We start from the raw sequence: 10447 nt of genomic DNA, 5'->3' as shown, positions 1-10447 counted from the left end.
AATGTATAGGCTTGTCCTCTATCATTTTCTTTATAAATGGATGTGAGAAGGGATTCCAAACAACTAGCAGCCTTTACGCCGAGGGAAGAGTTCCACTTTAGTTTGAACTCCATAGTTAATTGTCTTATTCGAGCCTCAGATCACACACTACCTTTCTAATTATGGGGGTCACTTTGGTACTAAGTAGAAGATGTTGTGGCGGAAATACACACATTCTAACTGAACTGCCAGCTGATAAGGTAACTCCTACAGAAGTATGGATTCTCAAGAGAAGAAATGAAATACTTAGTACATGTAATAAAATCTGGTTGTAATACACTCAATATAGAAAAACTTTCAGAAGATAAGTATTTAGCACCTCATGGACTAGGACAAACAGAGTTGCTCAGGAATCCACAAATTTCTGTGGGGAAGTTCATACAGAAGTTTACTAACCCCAGTGCTACCAAAAAAGCACTAGATATGGCAACTGAATGAAGAATATCAGAAATTCGTGGAGAAAATGAAACCAGCACTGACGTAAAGGGCAGTAGTACACACTCTAACCTAGGATTCTACCAAGCCACAAATATCTGACATATGCATATCGGAAGAGGGAAACAGAAACAATGCCAGGGCTTAACGCGAAGATATAGCATTCGCAAACGGTTTTGAAACTGGCTGGTAGAAGCGTTAACCAAGATATGTAACTAACATCTTGCCCTTCCATTCTCACGATATAAACTACTATTTGACTCGATAGTGGTAGCAGTACGAGAGAAGGAAAACATCCTAAAAGATGTCCTACTGAGATCACCGAGATAATACAAGACGAAGGACAAGGCGGAAAATAATGATAAATAATTGAAGGTGAGAACTAGCTGTGAAACAAGAACTACACTCCAATCATATAGGAATTACAGAAAACTTCGAACAAAATGGCTCAAATGGCTCTGAGCACTATGGGACTTAACATCTGAGGTCATCAGTCCCCTAGAACTTAGAACTACTTAAACCTAACTAACCTAAGGACATCACATACATCCATGCCCGAGGCAGGATTCGAACCTGCGACCATAGCGGTCGCGGGGTTCCAGACTGTAGCGCCTAGAACCGCTCGGCCACTCCGGCCGGCATTTATTTATGTGGACCGAGAACGTTTTCTCCCATGGGATGGTGAGGAACGACTTAGATTTTAGTTATAGTGGACAGTCTGTCGAGTATAGTGAAGCTACACTGATTACGAAGAGCTCTATGGGGGCAACTATGACATCTGTAGTAAAGAAATTTTGATCCGATGTGACCAGTCACTTTGCTACACTATACTACCGGACAACAGGGCCGAGTGTGTGAGTAAAAATTGAGAAAATGAGAACAAGAAGCAAAGATAGGGAAAACAGTTTCGTTCTACGTAGTAAAGGGAGGCATTTGTGAAATATTAACAGGGTAAAGAGCCCTAATGCCTATTTGTCATGAAAAACAGACAAGTTGGCAATGAGTCATAAAAGAAACAGAGGAGATTCTTAAAACGTTCCCACAGAACATTAAGAAGTTTATATGAAGATGGAATCTGTTCTCTCGTACATGTCCGGAAGAACAGATACTATCTTCGTATAGTTAAGGCTTGCCGGCCAATGATCTTATTCCGTGCGGATGCACTCACATTGCTGAAACGCTTACGGGAATCACTAGAATGACTGCCGCGAGTAATGAGTATAGTGGGCAGGGTTACTACAAATGCAATGTGTGGACAGTGAGCTGGAGATGTGGGTCTCACGGGGAGCGTGCCAGAGATGAGTGCCTACAGTGGCGATGTCAGCTGTGTCCTCGATGGCTCAGTCGGATGGAGCGTTTGCCATGTAAGCAGGAGATCCCGGGTTCGAGTCCCGGTCGGGGCACACATTTTCAACGGCCCCGTTGATATTTATCAACGCCTGTAAGCAGCTAATGGTGTGGATTTCATTAAGAGGTATATCCCGCAAAACTGCAGTTGTTATGCAAAGCAGTGGCGTTGGTGAGAGGGTACATTCCCCTCGAGTAAATCGACAAGCACATTCAAATGCGTCGTACATGAAGTACAACACACGAGAGGCGAGTAACAGGAAACGTTAAATGAGAAGTTTTGAAACATTGCGACAAGTGCTGAATAATGAAATGAGATCTACATGCGGAAAAACAAGAAGCAGAAATGTGAGAGGACTGATCCACCAGGAAAAGGAAAAATTTGAGACCTGAAATAACGAGCCGGCCGCAGTGGCCGTGCGGTTCTAGGCGCTACAGTCTGGAACTGAGCGACCGCTACGGTCGCAGGTTCGAATGCTGCCTTGGGCATGGATGTGTGTGATGGCCTTAGGTTAGTTAGGTTCAATTCGTTCTAACTTCTAGGCGACTGATGACCTCAGAAGTTAAGTCGCATAGTGCTCAGAGCCATTTGAACTATTTTTTGAAATAACGACACCAGTTCGTACAGAACAGTGGTTAAATTATGGTAGGCGTAAATAGAAGCTAATTGTGGCTGTGATTTGATTGTCATCTTGTTGGTAAGTAATCCGAAACATGCTCACTTTGATTAATGAGTATTTTCACTGAAGCGGATCTCTTCTGCTCAAACTTTCGTAATTAATGTAGTCTTACATCCAAGGAAATTAGGTTGCTGAGTCTAAATAGGTAGATTTCTATACAGCGGGGCTGATTTATCATCTCTGCTTGTTATTTTCAGTACAGTTGGAGATGGCGATCGTAATTCATGTACTTATGATAGGCCCTATCATGGGCGAGTGATCCGCACAAACGAGCATCCAAGACCAACGTAATGAGCGTGCTGGAGAAGTGGTATACAGACTCAAATTCTCTGTCCACTTCCAGATTTCGGTTTTTTGTGGTCTGTACGAATCACTTAAGGCAAATGTCTTGATGGTAGCTTTTCAGATGGTAAGAAAGAAGGAACGCCGCGCGGAGTGGTCACGTGGTTTGAGGCAGGAATTTACACACATTTGAATTTTTTTTTTTTTAAGGAAGGAACGATGATCATGTTTGAATGTCCCGTCGACGAGGGAGGTCAGCAGACAAAGAAACTGTTCTGTCTTCCGTTGGCGCCCGCATCTCGTGGTCGTGCGGTAGCGTTCTCGCTTCCCACGCCCGAGTTCCCGGGTTCGATTCCCGGCGGGGTGAGGGATTTTCTCTGCCTCGTGATGGCTGGGTGTTGGGTGCTGTCCTTAGGTTAGTTAGGTTTAAGTAGTTCTAAGTTCTAGGGGACTGATGACCATAGATGTTAAGTCCCATAGTGCTCAGAGCCATTTGAACCATTTTGAAAATCTTCCTTTGGACGCTGTGTGGTTTTTTAGTGAACACATGAGCGAGGAGCAGATGCCGTTCATGAAGACAGAAATCAGATAATTTAATCTACATTTAATCTCAATTAGTAAAAGTGATACATAACATTGTTGCTGTATTCTATCGTCAGCCGCTAACAGTAGATTTGAATTTAGAAATAAATACAGATGCTCAATACACTGTCTATTCGGAAGATGTCGAGTCCTAGCCACTATGAAAGTCGGTAAATGCTATTCAACTGACAGACACACAAAATAGGCTCTGTGCATGAATATTCGATCTTAAGTACACCCGCCGTTGGAGCTCCGGACAGGGGATGCTTGCGTCTCACCGGAAGCGGCATGATAGTTCGTTGCAGCGCCCTCGCGCCGCGATAGTGGCTGTAGGAAACGCGGTGGCGTAGCTGGCGGCGTACATATTTGAAAGTGGGGCAGACCGGACCGCGACCGATACTGCAGAAACAAGATCGGTTGGGGGAAGAAAACCGGACCTGTCCTTCTCGAAGGAACTATCCAGAACTTACTTTCAGCGATTTAGATAAACCCCGGAAAACACAAATGTTGATGGCCCACAAGAATCTAAACCACCGTCCAGTCGAATGTGGGTCCAGTGTCGTACTACAGGGCAACATCCTTCGGTTTGCCCAATTTAGACTGAAAATCAAATGAATACCGTTACTATAACGAACAGTTTCCGCGTTCCCCTAGAGCGTGTTAGCAAAACCAAATAAAGCATAAATCAGGATGGCCCCGTAAGAAGTTGACATAGGCTCCTTAACGCTCTGAGTAAAAGTGGTTTCTGTTTGAAACCATCGATTTATTAATTTTTTTAAGTACCAGTGCCTTTCGCATGAACCCACCGATGCTATTGCAAGACAAAGACAGTCTGTGATACACTGAGATACTTCCACGTATGTAGTTCGTTGCAGCAGTCACGTACAGCTTTCAATGTACCAATAGTCGGCGCGGAGATAATGTTGCGTGATTGTAGGAGATTGTGACATGTGTTTTTTATAGTGATCATATACAGGAGATCATCGACAGTGAAATGAAGCGTATCTAAAGCTACTGTAGCCTAAATCTGAGTTTGTACTACTGTTGCTATGAGTGGCTTCTAAATAAAACCAGTGGAGCAGGATGTACTCCTGATACAAATTTATTACATTTTAGGCCCTTTTTGTCGGTTATTTAGGACTATAATTTGCTTTAGGCATAATGAGTTCATGGAAGTTTGGAAATGTGCAATTGTATCTACAAAAAATGCGAAATTGCTTTCAAATATATTTCATGAAATGATGGGTGGTTGAAAACTGTATGTCCCAATAGTTTCAAAGTGAAACCACAACTTCAAACAAATGAATGTTTACTTTTTACAAATTTCTTCTTGTATTCATTGCTTAAGAAGATGTAGGTTAATTTCGTGAAAAATTTTGAAATTAATTTTTTATATTGTCGGACATGAAAGGTTTAAGATAAGGAGTTACAGTATTTAGCACTATGCGATCTTATTCAGCATGCTTGAACCCTGCAAATTTGTCCTCTAAAAGACACTACAAAACGAAATACTGAAGAATTCTGTTAAAATACCTGAAAGATTATTTGCAACTTTCTCGTGTGTCTGATTACTTCCTAAGCGGAATTTATGTTGGTACAATTATTGTATCCTGATTTTGTGCAGATTACGTCGAGGCTGAAATTTGTCTCCTTTATAGGAAAAGAACTGCCGTGCCATAATATAACATGATGACCGAGCGAGGTGGCGCAGTGGCTAGCAAAATGGACTCGAATTCGGGACGGTTCAATCCCGCACCCGGCCATCTTGATTTATGTTTCCCGTGGTTTCCCTTAATCGCTGCAGGTAAATTCCGGGATGGTTCCTTTGAAAGGGCACGGCCGCCTTCCTTCCCCGTCCTTCCCTAATCCGATGGGACCGATGACCTCGCTGTCTGGTCTCCTCCCCCAAACAACCCAACCCATAATATGATGATGTAAACGATATTGCACGACAATCACAAAACGCGTGTCTAATGACGTAACTTTCGTGAAGAATATCTCAAATTAAATTTAGAATGGACTGGGATTATAAAAGACAGTACAGCAAGAGAAAAGGTTGTAGTGTGTAGTATCGAATAGTAGAACGATCATAATACGTCAAACTTCGGAAAACAATGAAACCTTTAACAGGCTGGTACTACACAATGTGACTAATTAATTAACATTACTGTTGTTCCAAGACCGTCAATTGGAGCGACTGGAGAAGAATAATTATCAGCCATTTTCCAACAAATGCTATAGAAAGCCTCTTTTGAACTTCTTCATACTTTACTCCCTTGCGCATTCATTCAATGCATTGTGCCTGTTAAATAATATCGCCTATCATATTCGATTGGGTCGTCGTCGACATCTCCATCTTCCGTTAATTGAAACTGTCTACGAACATCGTACTTATCCAGCTTAATTTCATAGCATTCATTACGAAATCTCAAATTTATTTCATTTCTCTACCAAGTTTATACAGCTTCCGGGATTTCGTCGTTACTCTGAATCTGCCATGGTCCATTTCCTAGTAAGAGATATACATATTTCGATGTTTCAGCCATTTAAGGCATACGTTTCGTTGCCTTAGTTTAGAACTGGCAGATTAAACTTTCTGGTTCATATAAATAGAGAATTTATTATTAACGACAGCTCTCAGCTTTCCAAACCAATTCCAATCAAATTTGATGATCTTATTTATTGTAGTGTCCATCTGTTCGTTGTATCTGGACCTTGTGAGTATACTAATACGTAAAATACACGAAAAAAGTCATGGGATACCTCCTAAAACCGTATCGGATCTTTTGACCGGCATAGTGCAGCAACTCGGCGTGGTGGCAAGTTCTTAAAAACTCGTTGGAAGTCCCCTGAGAAATATAGACTCATGCTGCCTCTATAGCCGTCCATAATTACGGAAGTTGTCAGCTTGTGCGCACACTGACCTCTCGATTATGTCCCATAAATGTTCGAGAAGACACATGTTGGGCGATCTGGGAGGCCAAATCATTCGGTCGGATTGTACACAATGTTCTTCAAACCAGTCGCGAACAATTGTGGTCTGGTGATATGGTGCATTGTCATCCATAAAAATTCCATCGTTATTTGGGAATATGAAGTCCATGAATGGCCGCAGATGATCTCCAAGTAGCCGAACATGACCATTACCAGTCAATAATCGGTTTAGTTGGACCATGCACACACAGCCCACACTGTTATGGGGCCACCACAAGCTTGACAGCACCTTGTTTACAACCTGTGTCCATGGTTTCGTGGGGTCTGCGCCACACTCGAACCCTACCATTAGTTCTCACGAACTAATCTGACGAGACCACGATTTTTCTGTGGTCTAGGGTCCAACCGGTATGGTCACGAGACTAGAACAGGCGCTGCAGGCTATGTGCTGTTAGCAAAGGCACTCCGTTCAGTAGTCTGCTGCCATAACTCATTAACGCCAAATTTCGCTGCACTGATACTTTCGTCTTTCGTCCGACATCGATTTCTGCGATTATTTCACGCATTGTTTGTCTGTTAGCAATGACGACTCTACGCAAATGCCACTGCTCTTGGTCGTTAAGTGAAAGCCGTTGGTCAGTGCGTTGTCCGTGGTGAGAGGAAACACGTGATATTAGGTATTCTCGACACGCTTTCCGAAATCAAATATCCCACGCGTTTAGCTCCAGTTACCATCCTGTGTTCAAAGTCTGTTAATTCCCGTTGTGCGGCCATAATTAAGTTGGAAATCTTTTCACATGAATCACCAGAGTACAAATGACTGCTTCGGCAGTGAACTGACCTTTTATGCTTTGTGTACGCGATACTAATGCCATCTGTGTACGTGCTATTCCATGACTTTTGTCACTTCAGTGTAGTTCAATAACGTTGTTATAATAATTGCTGTCTACCTGTCGGTGCAGTGATTATACGAGGACTATTCGAAAGTAAAATCCGATCGGGCACGAAACGGAAACTACAGAGAAATTCGATGAAACGTTGCACAGATGTGTTGTGCAGTGTATCTAGTATTCCTGTCGATCGCGTCACGTCGCTGTTTCCAGCTCTGAGCGCACAGTGCGCACGTAAAGATGCCTACAAAATAGTGCCTCTCGCCTAGTATGAGGGCCTGGTGAGACGTGTCGCCTGAAGTAACGCAGTCCACGTAACGTAACAGTCATGTGTTTCCTTCTTCACCACAATTCTCAGCCGCAGTCAGCACGGCCAGTGAACATGCTCCTGCATCGTTTTCGATGGGAAGTGTTTGATCATCCACAATACAACCCGTAACTGTCTCCCCCTGAGTTTCATCTTTTCTCACATGATCCGCTGGCTATAAAGACAATATTTTGGCACAGATAACGAGCTGTAGACCAGCGTAGAGAATTGGCGGAAAGCACAGGAGACCACCTTCTATGACGAGGGCATTGGAAAGCTGTACAACGCAACGACGAATGACCAAGTCTGAGCGGCGACTATGTAGAGAGACAAAAAAAAAAAGTGTAGCTAACTATTGCAAATAATTTTTTACTTTCACAGTGTTTTCCAGGTTCGCGACCAATTGGACATTACTTCCCAAATAGCCCTTGTACATCAATTTCGTCTTACTGCTCTATTCAGTCGATACTTGCTCTTTTTATTGTCTCCATTCTTGTTAAAATTAATCATCTGTCGAAAAATGAAAAAGAAGTATTATCCTCAAACCAATGTTGTACAAAGGTGGTCTGGTAATGTGTACTGTTTATTAACAAAAGTTTAATTATTTCAAATCAATTTGCAGGCTGCAGGAAAAAGTGTCGCTGATATGAAGTCGCCATTTATAGCTTTAGATTTAGTTCTGAATTTCCCTACGCAGCCCCCTTGCTTAATGGTTCAAATGGCTCTGAGCACTATGGGACTTAACATCTGAGGTCATCAGTCCCCTAGAACTTAGAACTACTTAAACCTAACTAACCTAAGGACATCACACATATCCATGCCCGAGGCAGGATTCGAACCTGCGACCGTAGCGGTCGCGCGGTTCCAGACTGTAGCGCCTAGAACCGCTCGGCAACCCAAGCCGGCCTTGCTTAATAAATCGATATATGCGTCTTATGTTACCAGTTCCTATCAATAAATTATAATTCCTATCCTGCAGATGGTCCATTGCACTAGGCCTATTTCTTAAAAGCAGTCTGTTATCTGACTTTGTTGAAGCATATGTCCTTTCAATTTCTTAGAAATTTTGTCTCCTACTGAGAAACGTCTTTGGTGATTAAAGTCTTTTGTCCATTACTTTTGAAACAAAACTATTACTGCAGTGCTCCAAATATTCATACTAGTACTTTAGGGGCCATTAACATGAAACAGAAACTCGCAATGTAGCACCAGTCATTAAAATAAAATAGCCAATTAAAACCCAAGCTCGTGGAACTAACACAGCAGTGCTAGCAGCAATTAAAAAAATTAATAAATCCGAGATGTTGGAAATAGACCAGTTGCGGTTTGTAAGCCCGCCCTCCCTCCTCTGCACCGAGTATCAGCGTAGTATTAACAGTCAGTTTTATTCATTACCATCGATGAAGCCGGCAACAGTGTCAGTCATGATTTAATTAATTACAATAGTTTAATTAATAATTAAATAATTTAAACAATGATAATTATGCATCATTTAAACCAATCACAGCTCAATGAATTAATGGGTAATATTAAATTCACAATATTGTCCCTGAGTATGTATCTTGACTGCGCTCAAAAGTATCGGATCAGTCAGAACTTTAGCGCTATGTTCAATAGTGATTATCTAAAACCTTGTGTAATGGCTGTGTCTTACATTATCTCCACAGGAAAAATACGTCAACCTGTGTAACATATGTACTGTACGATGTACTGGAGGTTCAAATTATTTATTTTCCACATCTAAGGTACCGTTCCATGATGGTTCTCGTGTTACAACGATCTTTTCAAGCCTAAAAGTTTGCAAAAATACATCAGCAACGCAAAAAATGCGATGTTTACATCAGGTATAGCTATATTTTCCACATACACATATCCGTTAAATTCCTGTCTAAACTACGACTCTGAACTCTAAAGTATGTACGTCAATGTTACTTTCATGCCAAATAATTACTAATAACATGCCATATAGACAGTTAAGATTTCAAATTCGGCCTAAATGAGAAACAACTAGCCTGACCACGCAGAAAATACATGTAAGCTATAATACTATGCTAAAGAGTCAAACACACAAACAAATAGGCAGTCTTAATTACTGGAGAATGCAATTATTTAGGCATACTTCAGGTGTAACTCAAAATTCAGCTTCAAATTAAACATTTCCACATCTTAACTTTCAGTATAACTTACAGCTACCTTATTGACAATACTGAAATAACTTTTAGCTTAACAGACGGCAAGTTCGATCTCTGTACCACGCATTAAATTCATCGAAAGACATAAAATTTGGTTGCCAAACACACACATGAGCAGAACAATTGCTCTAACTTTCTGTCTAAAGTGCACTTGTCGACAACAATTACCAAGGTAAACAGTGACAAAATCTTATGCTCGCAAAAGGCAGTTCACCATCCGTCCATAAACGGTGGAATGCATTTAACATGGCGTTATGATCAAAATACTAATGCTTTCCCTGTTGATGCATCAAACGACGACAGAAACCTATGGGAAGGTGCATCTATTTCCCTCTGCATCTTATCCAGTCTGGTGGAATTGGCAAGGATCCAGCTCAAAATAGTGGGTTCTCAAATATTCATCTAAGCACTGCATTTCTCTACGTAAGGCTGAATAGTCTCATATGCTACTTATCATTGAGCCCTCTTTATTTCCTGCAAATTCACGGAATAATCGGTGCTGTCTAAAGTTCCTCTTCAACAGATTTTATTTCATTATGTGAATTATTGCCTACCTCTTTCAAAGCCAGCAAGAAAATTAATTGGCGGCTGCTGTGGCCGAGCGGTTCTAGTCGCTTCAGTCTGGAACCGCGCGACCGCTACGGTCGCAGGTTCGAATCCTGCCTCGGGCATGGATGTATGTGATGTCCTTAGGTTAGTTAGGTTTAAGTAGTTCTAAGTTCCAGGGGACTGATGACCTCAGATGTGAAGTCTCATAGT

At 41.8% G+C, this 10447-nt stretch overlaps 1 non-coding gene across 1 annotated transcript; it reads left to right on the top strand.

Moving 5' to 3' along the window:
* Positions 1-1803: 1803 nt before the first annotated feature.
* On the top strand, positions 1804-1877 carry Trnat-ugu. The gene has a single exon. It is a non-coding gene; the product is annotated as a tRNA-Thr (tRNA).
* Positions 1878-10447: the final 8570 nt, after the last annotated feature.

Source organism: Schistocerca americana, chromosome X, assembly GCF_021461395.2.
Source record: "Schistocerca americana isolate TAMUIC-IGC-003095 chromosome X, iqSchAmer2.1, whole genome shotgun sequence".
Classification (NCBI taxonomy): Eukaryota; Metazoa; Arthropoda; class Insecta; order Orthoptera; family Acrididae; genus Schistocerca; species Schistocerca americana.
This window is presented reverse-complemented; position numbering and strand designations above follow the sequence as displayed.